The sequence below is a fragment of the Dromaius novaehollandiae genome, chromosome 5, assembly GCF_036370855.1.
Source record: "Dromaius novaehollandiae isolate bDroNov1 chromosome 5, bDroNov1.hap1, whole genome shotgun sequence".
NCBI classification, from domain to species: Eukaryota; Metazoa; Chordata; class Aves; order Casuariiformes; family Dromaiidae; genus Dromaius; species Dromaius novaehollandiae.
In genome coordinates this window covers 7092750-7106449 of record NC_088102.1, presented here as the reverse complement: position 1 = coordinate 7106449, position 13700 = coordinate 7092750, and positions in this window count along the sequence as shown.

The window sequence follows — 13700 nt, the reverse complement described above, 5'->3', positions numbered from 1 at the left end:
GAGGAAACCCATCGTGAGAGAGGTCAGCACGACGCAAAGAACTTTTCAGTTTCCTTATGTTCACGTTACTCTTACCCGAATCGTTCCTTGAAATGTGTCCTAAGCTGTGGGATCAACACTGAACCCAGAGGCTGGGAACTAAAACATTTGCTTTCATTCAAAGGTGATTCACCAGGATGTTTTAATGTCGACATTTGGAGTTTGAGAATGATCAGACTAAGAGAAATGACAGTCAAACATCTGTCTAAATTGCTTCAAAATGAAGAACTGGTTATTTGATGAATGATTAGTCTATTTGTGGAATACATCTATTTGCTGTGGAAAATCTTGATTTTTTTTTTTATAAAAATGTGAACATTGAAACATTTTCAGCCAAGCTGCTTTTAGTTTTTCTCTAACACAAAAGTGATGGTTTTATGCTGAATATTTTTTCCACAAAGAACTAGATCCTTAAACATGTATCTAAAATTTTTGAATTGAAATTTTTCCTTATATTTATTCATTTAATTCACCTTCTTCTCAGCTATATGTGGACATACGGACTATCCATCATAGATCAGGCTGCAGGTTTGTTTGGCTACTTACAAACGTACAACACAAATGGTATGAGAAGTTGGTAGAGACATTGGTATGGCTTTGGGCTAGCTAATCCCCATGATGACTCTCAGTTACCCCTATTTTCATTTAAGATTTATATTTAAATATTCTTAACATTGCTGTTTGTTCTCATTTAAAAATACTAGAATGTCCTTTAAGTGTCATCTGCGTCGAGATATGAACATCTTTTGTCAATCAGCAACTGAATGCTTCAAGGTGGCGTGTTGCTTTTGATCAAATTGAATATGTTTGTTTTAAAAAGTATAGTTTGCAGCCAGGAGTTAAAATATAACACCTATCTCCTGCTTTAACTGCCTTATGGACTTCTCTACTAGTGTATTCAATGGCCAGTCTATCTCCTGTATCTCCTGGGAAAACGGTATAGACCATACGAGCGTCCTGGAGAATAAAGACTAGTCTTCAAAACTCTGGGCCCAACAGCTTTATTTGGAAAATAAGTACATTTAATGTCCCATTCCACTCATCTCATAAATATATTTCCCCTCAGTTCCATCTATGCAGTTATACAAGCCTCCAACAATGCTGAACCTTAAGCAGGATTTAAAGGTTACATCTCCTAAATACTCTGAAATAAAATAAAATCTCCTGTCAGAACCTAGATATTCTGAAGAGGCTAAACCAAGAGAGACACTGCCATTCTCCTTGTCTTCTCCAGCATTATCCTCTCCAAAACCCAGAGCCTTCAACTTCAGGCCCCCCCTCACCTTGACAGCAGCCCATACACCCACCTCTCCAACACATGTCCTTTACTTCCCTGCTTCTCATCCTCACACACTGCCTTTCCAAACGAGCACCCAAGCTTCCTTGCAGCCACTAGGCCTTTCCAAGTATTTGGCAGTAACAGCTGGCAAATGGACAAGTCCTGCTGAGCAACTGGCATGGGTCAATGTGCTGGGTAGAACCAGTTGGGAGGCCCTGCTGAGATGCAGGAGAAACAGAGGACCTCAGCCAGGACTTGAATCACTTCTGCTGCTCGCCAGCACGGCCTGTGATGAGCACTGTCACCTTCCTGGGATCCCAGCAGGACATGCCATGCCACCTTTGACCACGGGAGCTTGCAAAAAGCCTTCATGCTAGTGACTCCTGTAAGCCTTGTTTACAAATCTCTGCTAACTCACGGCCTGGTGCTGCCATACAGCTCACAACCACAGATCGCCTGTGCACACAGGCAGGGAAAGCCTGCGACAGCCTTGGTGCTCCCCAGCAGGTCTCATTCCGTAGAGCAGCATTGCGGGAAGGGGTTATGCTTATGCCTTTTTTCGGTTTTCAGACAAGCAGAAAAATAATCTGGTAGGGAAAACAACGACACTAAGCTACATTTATAATTTTTTTTTTGTATGAATACCTTTATATGGCAGAAGATACCGAGCACAATAACTCAAATTCCGGAGCTGAGCTGTGCACTGAGGTATGCAGGCTGCAAGGCCCTTTTGTTTCTGATCTTCATTTGCATTCAAAGCGAAGAGCAGCCGTGGACAAGCTTGACTGGCAAAAACTGCAAACTTGCCAGGGTTTCTAGGCAGACAAAACCTGAGAAGCAGCTCAGACTGCCTGGGCAAAATGTGCGTGTCTGTGTGTGGTGTGGGGGTGTTCAAGCATTGCAAAATGTTTGCAATCCTCTCAAAATGGTTCAAAATGTTCCTTGCTCAGGGAACCTGGATATCACATCATGTCACTAGTGCTCCAGGAATCAGATCATGCCCTGAGTTCAAAGGCTGCTTTAACAAGAAATGCAAGCCTCTAAATGAGGCTGTTGTCTAAATGAGGCTGTTCAGGTGGTTGCAGTTAGGTGTGTGCTAAGTACCTTGCCCAAGCAATGTCTCCCTCCTCCTGTCTCTAGGCAGATTGAGCTGCTGCTGATACTCCTTGTATGAAGAGGAAGCTCAGAGGTTTTTAAGGGTGCATGTCTCAGGTGTGTGTCTTGTCTAGATGCAAGGGATAGGTCTGGGTCAAGCTTTTATGTGGATGGCCAATGTAAGGATGAGAGCTGTGTTTAGATTTATTCAATACAGTACTGCCTTTCAAGCAAGGTAAGAGGCCTAAATGTTGACAATGCCTTTAAAAGCCAGCTAAGTGATTGCACTGTATTTGAACAGAATTCAGTTTAACCCTGTTTCAGAGATTTGAAATCAGGAGTGGAGTGCTGTGGGCAGAATGATATTGATAGAAGATATTGTCAGAACATTTACACTTAGAGGGTATGGATTTTTTTCAGGATCTATGGCCTTAAAGTATGTTCTCCATCATTTCATCTGTGTCTTCCATAAACTTTATCAGCCTGCTCCTCAACTGCTGCTTACTACAGAGAGGTCTGTTAGTTACAGAAGAGCTCTGTTAGTGCTTTATGTCACTTGAATATCTGGCTAGGTATCTTGAAATGAATGCTCCATTGGTTGTTTGATATGAAATGTGAATACCGTGTAATGTCTTTGTTTTTGATTCCCTGCTTCTTAGCACCTTAGCAATATTCCAGGCTTCTACCAGCATATGTATTTACCTCTGAGCTGTTACTGATCTCTTTTACGCTTTCTCTGCTCTTTAACATTAATCCAGTGAGAGCAGGATCATAAAACACATTAGTATCAGGAAAGCCCTAGAATTTGGAGGAGATAAGAATGATAGAATATTCTGTGAGCAGCTAATCCAGTTAGAGAGAGACCGTCTTCCTCCCCACGAGGAAGCTTTTTGCCATCTCCTTGCACATATTCAGATGGCAGCTGGCTCCCATCCCTCTCCTGGTGGGTTGCGAGCCGGCTCACTCCAAGTTTACCAGCCTTTCCTTCGCCATATGATCCCAATGAAGTATGTGGTAAGCCCATGTTTGCCCAGTGTGGCTTGCAGCTACCAAGTGCTCTGTATTTCCTACTGGCTCTTCTTAATATTTTCTTTTCTCAAGCACAGAAAATAGTGCTCCATCAGGGAACTTGCCTGCAAGCTTCCTGGGAAGCAGGGAGTCAGTGGAGGTGAGGCTGCTGGCATGAAAGAGCCTGGCAAAATTGCCTGGCATATGCAGCTGTTGTGGGACAAATGATATTTGGATACAGCTGAGAGATGTTCTCTGAGAAAAGAATCAATAGCCATCATACCTGAAAAGGGGTGAGGGAATGGTTTCTAGTCATTTCTGACAGGCTTTCTTGCTGCTCAGCCTCTTTACATGAGAGGGTGGGTAAACCCTGCTCCCTGACAGGGTAGGGAAAAGACTTGTGCTCTGGCAAGCTCCAGTTGGCTGGGATGTGTCCTGTCTCTGCATTGCCTGTGCTCTCCTCTTCCCTTTCTTTCCTGCTCTGCCTTGGCTGAAGAGACACGGAAGGGACCAGGATGAAAATAAGGGGATGGGAAAGAACTGCAGAAGGAGTCTATCTAAGAAAGCGATAGCACAAAGTAGCCCTGTGTCCGACATGCTCTCATTGCCTTTTGCTCCTGTCTGCCCCTGAACTTGCAAGTCAGACTCATTTCTCATGTTCACTGAATATCAAAGTCGTTCACACTCAAGGTTGCAATTTATGCCTCCTTGTGGGTCTTTTTGTTTACGTTTCAGAATAATTCAGTTCAGTGGAGCTAACTGGCATTCACAGTAAGGCCCCTCTGCATACATTTCCCTTTATGAGGAAGCTGTAAAGAGAATATTGGTTATGTTTTCCATCTCCTGTACAGCCCTCTAATTTAGCCAAAGTGATGTAAAGTAGCCCAGACCCATCCAGAAATGCCTAAAATGTTTCATAGACGTGACTAAAAATGAAAAAAGGGACAAGTAACATCCAGATAATGGAGTGACTTGAATAACAGATGTCTTTACACAAAATATTCCTCACTTGCCAAGTTAGACATGAGGCCTAATTTCATTCCTCCTAATTCCACAGATGCTGCTTGGAGAAAGCACCATGCACACAATTATTAGCCTCTTATGCTGAGTGGAAAAAGTATTGCCTCCAGCACAGAAAAAAACATAATTACTGAATGGTTACCAGCAGAACATCAGCTTCACTTGTCAGTTATCAGCAAATTTGCAGCACTTAATTAGGAAGACATGGGGCTGTAACTCTCTCAGAAGAACTCATTTGAGGGGGCACCTCTTCTATCTCCTCTAGGCAGAAACTTTAAAGGCCTGCAAACCTTCCCCCCTTTAAATCTGGCAAGCTTGCAACCTTTTCCAGTTGAAATACAGAGCTATGATGAACTAAGAAAAACAAACAAACCAAAAAGTACACTTCAACTTTTCACATGTCAGCTTAAAAGGAAACTAAGGACTATAAACATCCTGATACTACTAGTGTCACTTTTCAGACTTTCAGATATACGCTTACATTTTTCTTCAGACATTAGATAGTAACCAAGAATCTCTTTCAGTTGTGAGTGGTTTATCCCGCCCACTTTCCCAGCAGCAATCACAAGTCTATGACTCACACACTATACCAATAGTGCAAATTGAAAGTAAAACATTGTTTCTACTGTTGTTTAGCCAAAGGTACTCCTACACCTCTTCAGTCCTAAGAAACTTGAGTGAATCTCCCTTTCTCTTCAGCAGAATGGTATGGACTTTGTTACACGGGTCAAACTATGTTATCATAACCCAAGTTTTCCAAAAGAAATCAAAAAAGGTATTATGTCTGGAGTCTTTGATATGGTGTTACGAGAAACATTATGAGTGAAAGAGATAAAATGGTGATTAATATAAAATTTTAAGGAGAACTTCAAAAGCAGATGGTCATTGATAGTATTCAAAGGAAAGTTAAGCTTCCCAAGCATCAGCCATGTTTCATCTTCTCATTAATAAAATGAAAATACATGCCCCAGATGCGTAAGATGCTAGTTTAGCTAAAGATATGAAGTTGTATAGTGGAAAAGCAGGGGATAACTGGGATGCCATATGGAAAGAGTAGGATAACCTTGAAGCCTGTGAGCAATCAAAATTGGATGATATTTTGCATCACAAATGCAAGGACATGTCCTTGACTGATAACAGAAAATTCTTTTGTTGGCTAGAAGGTCACTGAATAGAAACAAGTATCGAGGAGAAATACCTAAGTGTCCTGGTTGAACATGGGATGATGATCCTCACTGGTGCAGAGAAATGCTTGCGATATTCAGGTGACTGTAGGGCCCATCACATGAAATGAGTCTAGAAGAGTTTGGCTTCATTAATCCAGCAAAATGAAGGCCGGGAAAGGATATAATTGCTTGTCACAAGTACATTGGCAGTAAACACAAGGAAGGCTGAAAGATGTTTAAGCTAGCTTATTGCTGACCCAGGACACCAATACCATGAAGATATTGGATTTAGCACTTAGGAGGTGGTTCCTACACATTACAGTAGTGACATTCCAGAATGGCCACCTGGTCAGAACAGTGGGACAAAAAGTTTTGAATAAGTTTTGAGATAGAGTTCTGTAGCTTTCTGAAAAGGATTGTGTGATATGGGAGCTGTAGCACATATGGCCTGAACTGAACAGCCCCGGAGGTGCCTTCCAAGCCTGTGTGCTTTCAGAGGTCCTTTCTTGTCTTGGACTCCGTCAGTTATATTCAGCTCCTTGGCTACCCAACCCAAAGTGCTTCACCTTCCCTCACAGAGGCTGACAACCCTGCTTTTTCCTTCTCCTCTCCTTTATTTGCATTCAAAGCCCTAGCTCTCTAGTGGAAAAAGTCACTCCCAGCTTTATGAAGCTGGCAGGAGATGCAGGAGTACCTCTGTCAGCAAATAACAGAAAGGCATATATGTAAAACACCCAGCCAAAGAAATAACCAAGAAAGTAAAACACTTTCAAAACAGAGGTAGTCCCTTCTTAATGGTGTGAGTTCTAGCACTGACACCCCACCTTCCCCTATTCCTTCAGACATACTTTCTTCCATTCTGCTTTTCACTCTGTCCTCCCATCTTCTTGTGTAGCTTTTCAGTGAGTGTAAATTAGTACAGACAGTGATAAAAATAGGTTCAAAGTTAAGACTGTATACAGAAACAGGTGACTGGTTTTAAATATTTTGGAAAACAATTATATTCCATGCTTTTGGTTTGGAAGTTAAAATTTATTAATGGCCAGGAAAATTAACACTGGCTCCCCTATAAGAGCTATGAACGAGTACTGTGAATCAGAGTCATTCAAGGTAAGAAACAGTTCTCATACAATGCCAGTTGCCTTGTTGATGGAATAAGCAGATGGTGATTCCCTGTGTGGCTCTTCTGATGCTAAAAGTGATGTTGCAAGAGATGATTGCAGGGAGCCACACACATTTTTTCCCAGCAGTTATTGCACCACTGCATTAACCTTCAGACAGTCTCTGTGTTTGTTTAGCAGTAGGAAGATATCCCAGATATTCCAGATGCTCATCTGATATGGATGAATGGATCTACCGAAGTCAGAGCAGCTCTCTCAAGATCATATGACCTCTAAGCCTGGACCATTCTCTTTGGGAAGAAAAGATTGACCTTGTCATTGATTATTAGCTACTAATATTTGAGATCCCAAGAAAGGTTTTTCCAGGCTTAGCAGGGATATCCATGCAGCAGTGAGGCCAGCATTATACTTGTGACAAAATTTTAAAGGTTTGTCAACTCTTGTGAATGAAGATGGGGCTTCATGTCTCCTCTTGTTTCCCAGGAGTTAGGAAGATGTTACAATGACAGTCTGTTCAGTGTCTCTGAGTATGAATCCTGTTTGCTGTGACATGCTGTTGTGGGCATGGAAAACAGAAGCCAGATTAGAATACATTCAGGTTGAGATGAATATGTTAATACAAATGACTGCAAAGAAGCAAGTTTTCTCCTGCATAAATAAATGGAAGGAAAAAATCTATTGAATTCCCTTCTTATTAGCTTTTACTCCCTGATAAACTTGTCAGGAAGCAGATGGTTTTTGGGAGATGTAAATTTTCATTCACATTGAACACGTATTATCTTTATCTATGTCCAGGCTGTGATTTGTACTGAAAGGAATGAGGAGTAGATCCTCCTAGGCAACATTACAAGAGCTACCAGGACATTAGGCCTGAGTAAATAGGGATAAACGGAAGCTGCATTGCCCAGTTGCTCTCACCATAAGGCTGGGCAGGAATCTGACTGTCCCCCTTTGCTGATTAATGTGCTAGCAGTAATTTATTTCTGATACAAGCCAGCAATAAATTCCTAGAAGTCTGGAGCTACAGATCAGCAACTGTGTCTCAAAGTATCACTGAGTTTAAATGTCCTGCTGCTGTTTTAAAGCCATCCTAGTTTATGACCTATCTTTTGCTCATATGTGGGCAATTTGTATGTCTATATTGCATTTACCAACCCCATTTTTGACAAGAGTTTGAAAATAACATCTGCAGATAAGGAATTGCACAGGCAGCATGACTGCAATTGAAAAGGCCTTTCTCTAGAAGAGAAGATAGCCCTGAACATGATCTTCTCTGTAAAAGCCAGTAGAAATTTCTGGGACATGTCCCTAATTTGCTAGTAAGTGTTAAAGAGCTTGAAGTTCCTTGCAGCTCTGCAGGAGTGTTTTAAGTCCTACAGAAGCCTTGTCTTGAAAATCCGTTTGAAAAAAAGTTACTATTTCACATCAGAAGTCCTGATTTTAGGCTATTTTTGCAGAAAATGGTTATATTTCATTAGGAAACAGGAAAATAACTATTATTTTTCCCATTAAAATCTATAAATTCCTCTGAGATATTTTGCCAGGCTATTTGTATTACCTCAGCAGTGGGGCCATAATTTGAAAATTAAAAAAAAAGATCCAGGAAGAATGGGTAAATTACTGGCTAGAAATGCTTAAGACAGAACTGTTTGAAAAGGAAACCACCTCTAGTTTTTCCTCAAGTATGATTTCCAGCTGAGGGACTAAATTCACAGAGAGAATTGAGAACTTGCCGCCAGTGCCTTGGTATTATAGAAATCAATCTGTTTATTTGTCCCAGAGATGCCTAAATTTCCAGCAGTGGTCAGGTACAAAACTGCCTATACTCTGGAACCACTAAGTTTATTGAAGCCTGAATCCTTCTGAAGACCTAAAACAATTTTCAGAAAAAGGATCCTTCCCTTCTTCCAACCAAAAGCCTCATCTTGTAGCACAACTACCAAATTGGTCTCATGCAAAGAACAGATGAGCTTTCTTTTTTTTTTTTTTTTTTTTTTTTAAGATGAATTTATGGGTAGGTCTTCTGCTAGCCTAGGGGCTACGACGTTCACCCAGATGCTGTTATTCTGCTGGCAGTGAAATGATGATGTGAATACAGCTATTTTATGCCATATTGGAGACCAGTGAAACTGGAGACCCTTTCCATAGTCAAACTACAGAAGAGTGTTGGTGGAAGTGTGCCAGCTGCAAGGACGCTGATGGCACATATCTCCTGCCAGCTTCCGGAGGAGGTAAGGACCCCTTTTAGGACCAGGCTTTGTGCGAGTACCCAATATATAGGATTAACAGCAGATCGTTTAATACATGGCAGTTCTTGGCATAGTTCAATTTTGAAAGCAATTTGTCAGAGCGCTGGAGGTGAGAGAAGGCTCCACCTCTGCTGATCATCCCTTGCTGAGCCATAAATTGAGACCGACTGGGAACAAAGAAGGTCTCCAGTAATAGCCTGGCAGGGTGGTAGCAGCCATAAATATGTAGGAAAGAACAAGGCCATTTCATAACAAGCTGGTTATCTCCCGAGTAAAACTGAACTACTTGCTATTACACTTTTTCTGGGTAACTATAAAGAAGTGACCCTATCCTGCTATTTGTCTCTATAAGCTTAGTCCACACAGAAATAATCAAGTGGCACCTGCTATTCCTCCATACAATGATGTGAAACAGTATTTTATCTCAAATTTGGAAGAGAGGGTACTTTTTCTTGGAGGCCATTTTTATAGTGCGATAAGGTAAGTACAGACAACATCATTTAAAAAGATAACTTTTTAGCTATTCTATACCCACAGGAAAGCTTCAAAATGTGACTGAAATGTAGCCTGAAGGCCCGGAGAAGCAAACAAAGAATCTAAGCTTTATCATTTATGTTTTCAAACCTTGTACTTTCTGAGAGGTTGGGATGACAGCACACTCTCCAAGGCCAGGGATTATCAAGTTTAACTGCTAGGACCTAAAAATACTATAGGTATTGTATTTTCTGAGAATGCCATGTAATGTGTGGACCAAGCCTCCCTTAGGTTTATTACAATATTTTAATCTGAGTTTGACTTAATTTATTATCTGTGGGAGAGGCTGGCCTCAAACTATCAAGCAGCATGTGGCTTGCAACACTGAGGAGAATTTCTGATCGGAAAAGTGACTTCGACCAGTCCGAAAAAATGTCTGGGATGAGCAACAAAAAACAGCCCAAAGCAGAGCGGGGCTCTTCTGTCTCATTAATCTGTAATCAGGGCCGGAGGGCACCCTGGGAGGCCCGTGCGTGAGGGGGACGCGCCTCTGTCCCCATCCCAGGGTCGGTCTGTCCCTCTGCCGGCCCCAGGGTGAGGTGGGCTGGCGGGCCTGGTTGCCATGGCAACAGCGAGGCCTGCAGGCCGCCATGGCAACGGCGAGGCCTGTTCAGGCCGTCATGGCGGTGGCAACGGCTGCCCTTGACTGCCTGCAGGGCCTGGGTGGGTGCTCGGGGGCCAGGGCGTGGGGAGGCTCCCAGTGGGGCTGGCTGCCCCTGCACTGGGAGCACTGGTCTCCCTGGGGATGGTCCGGCACACGGGGCGAGGCTCCAGGGAGCCCCCACCCTGGCATCTTACATATATATTTATACCGTGGACACGGGTGGGACCCAGGTTTTGTAGGGGAAACGGATATTACTTTAACAATATTGGCCTTTTTAAATGTCCTCCTAACGTCATCCCCATGGGATGTCTCTCCCTGTTTGACCCCGGAGCACAGGTAACGTGGAAATCATAAAATCCTAAGGACGGGGTCATGGCAAGGATGGCGGGGAGGGACCGTGCGTGGGCAGCATGTTTTGAAACGAAGTGACTGCCATGATTATTAATGCATTTTCCTACTGTCTTTTTGGTTTTATAATCGCGTCTGTGGCCATCTGGTTCCTCTGTGGGACTCCCAAGACTTTTTGGCAAGCGCCTGTGTGAAGATGTCTGGGGTTTTTCCTCTTCAAGCCTTCTTGCTACATCTTATTTCTGGAAACGCTGTTTAAAAAAAAAAGAGTTTTCATGAACACCTGCAGCTTCTGTGTGGGTACAAACCTCCTGGCTACAAATAGTGCTGACGTTCTGGGCAGAAATCACCAGAAATCTTCACCCAGAAATCTGGCGGCACGTTAGGAAAGCGGGTGGTCTTTGCCCGGTGGCCAGGCACTGTGGCAGGTGGTGCGAGACAGGTGCCCGCGGTGCCCTCGGCCTCCGAAGTGAGCACATGGCATGCTATCTGAAGGAAGAAGGGAATTTTAAATATGCTCAAAGCACAGATTCATTCCTTTCGGGTCTTGAGAGGTTAGAAGCCCTTGAGTTGTCTTGAATGTTAATTTTTTTCCTGGGCTGCATCAGACAAGAACCTGCTTATGGAGCTCTTGGGCTCTCTTGGAAGATAAATGTGACCTATGGAGTCACATTTATCACAGTGTCGCTTGTAAGAAATACAGCCTGCTTTCAGGGTAGCAGAATGGATTACGGAGACACAAAATTGGAACAATTCAGCAATCAGCAATCTGGTGCAAAGGCCTTCACGAGAGAGATGAAGCAATGACTAAGAGCAGAATGAATTTGCTTTAGAAGGAAAGATTAATCATCATGCAAGAGAAGGATTGCTTTAAGTGTAAGCAAGGAAATTGAGCTAAGAATAATAAAATTAGCCAGAGGAAAAGCAACAAACAAACTAAATATCAGGAGACAAATTTCAAACAAGCTTCATCTGGCTGTAGAATACTATACTCCTCTTTGAGAAGTAGGCTGAGGTGTGCGTGAAGGCTGAGCAGTCTCTAGGGATGGATTCTGGGCTGGGGGGCATATTGCGTTCAGGTTATCATGTCAATTTTTTCCATTTCAGAACATTCAAAACTTTCCGTTGCTGTCAAATGTGGTTTACGGTAATGGAAAGTCATTCTTGTCTAATGAAACTGTTTTCTTATAAATTGCCAGTGTTGGGCACAGCCTGTGGTTATAGATGTATATCACAAAATACTCACTTCTGGAAGCCTCAGCTGTCAGACTAAGGGCTATATGGAGTTAGAATCCAAGCTTCCCTGTTACCCTTGAGATACGTTGCAGGGCATTATCCCAACAGGCTGGTTTTAAAGGCTGTACAAATATAGTGTTTCTTAAAGATTTTTTAATCTAGAGGTCAGAAAAAGGCAAACATAGATGAGACAAGTGGCACGGGGCGACATAAGCTGTAGAAGGAGATAAATGTCTGTGGTTTCAGCACTCTGCCCTCCTGGCCACTGCCAGGCTGCAGTTCATCATGTGCCCTAAGGAACTGAGGATTTTTAGGAGGAATTTCAGGTGGGGCATGCCAGTGACTTCATAGTTTTTGAGGATGCAGTATGCAAGTAATGCTCTGCTGTGTGGAGGGGATAAACTGTGACTGATGCTGTTTTGGGGCCAGAAGTTTGTGTTTGTGGCACTGAAAGAGAGATGCCAGGAGGTGGAATGCAAGTGGATACTTGACATTTTTTGCATAAGTCACCATGACTTTTATGCCATTTTTAAAAGGCTTAAAGGTTTGATTAAAAGAGTTTTGGCAGTGAGGGGGTGGAGAAAAAAGGTAGAATTTTGGAGCAACACATAAGAAAAAATGGTATGACTTTTGAAAGAGGTCACTTTTTCAGTGAAAAATTATTTTGGGGAAACCTATACTTCACTGAGGCTTAGTTTACATTTGGCATTTAGTTTTGGCTTAGTCATGGGCAAAGTGGGAAACTGAAAAAAACAGAATACTTTATCTCACATTTTTTCTGAAGAAGATGTTTCATCTAGGAAATACAGATTTTGAGAGAAAAAGTGAAAGTGTAAAAGAGGAGAGAAAAATAAATAAAAAATCAAGAGGGGGTCTGGAAGAGAGTGAAGACCTAAAGAACTGGAAAAAAGACTTGACAAGCATAACTGAAGTTAGATTTTTAACATGGATTTTTATTTATGCACAATACACCCTAAATTTTGGTGTGTTTCTGAAGAAAATAACTCACAGTTCTGTTAAGTTGAAAGTGGTAAAAAAAGGTATGATTTCAGACTTCACTTTGAAGTGATTGCCTAGAATTACTACTAATTGGTGAAGATAGGGCAAATTCTGCCCTGACTTACACCCACTCTACTGTTTGCTATGTAAATGGGTTTGTTTTCTGATGTCTCTGCCACTGGGAGCCATTATTTTGTGGAAAATGCCATATTGATAAATTATCATCATCAAGCCTGAAGATGGGCACATAGGGCAGAAGTAGTGGCTGCACCTGGCCTTCATTCCCACTAGCTCGGGATAAAGATCCTAGTGAAGTGAGACAGTTTCTAGTCTACAAACAGGTTCATAGGTCAAATTAAAGAGAAAGCTCTCATCTCAGATGCCTGAGTGCATTGTCTTAGCTACAGGTCCACTTATGCTTGGATTAAGATTTACTTTTTTTCCTATAAGGATTTAGTCCCTGTTAAAAAAACAGTATATAAAAAAATGTCATGCCGCTGTAAGAGGTACAATAATCTTTTGGAAGAATTCAAATCTCTGCAATTATTATTGCAGCTGAAGCTAAATTGAATTTAACATGGCAAAGAGTAGCTTCGGTTGTAACATAAATCTCAGTTCAGGCTTTGATGCATCCGGATTAGTATTTTTGGTTGGAGAGAGACATAATAAAGCCATAACTGCTTGGCAAAATTCTAAAGATTAGCTACACCCTACTTTAAGGGAAATTATTTTGATCCACAGCTTTTACTTTAGTTTAATAACCTCTACAAACTTCTCTCAATGACTGCTTTAAAAGATCATTTCTGCAGAATTTACATTGTAACCATTTTGTGACTGAACTTTTTATTTGATCAGGTCCTCTGGACCTCATATGCCACTTGTGCATCTGCCTTTTCTGTGCACCAGGAGGAGGAGGAGGAGGAGGAGTGTGAAAGATGCTGACCTAGTTGAGAACATGGCAGAACAGATTTAGCAAATAATTTAAAAACAAATCCTTCGCAT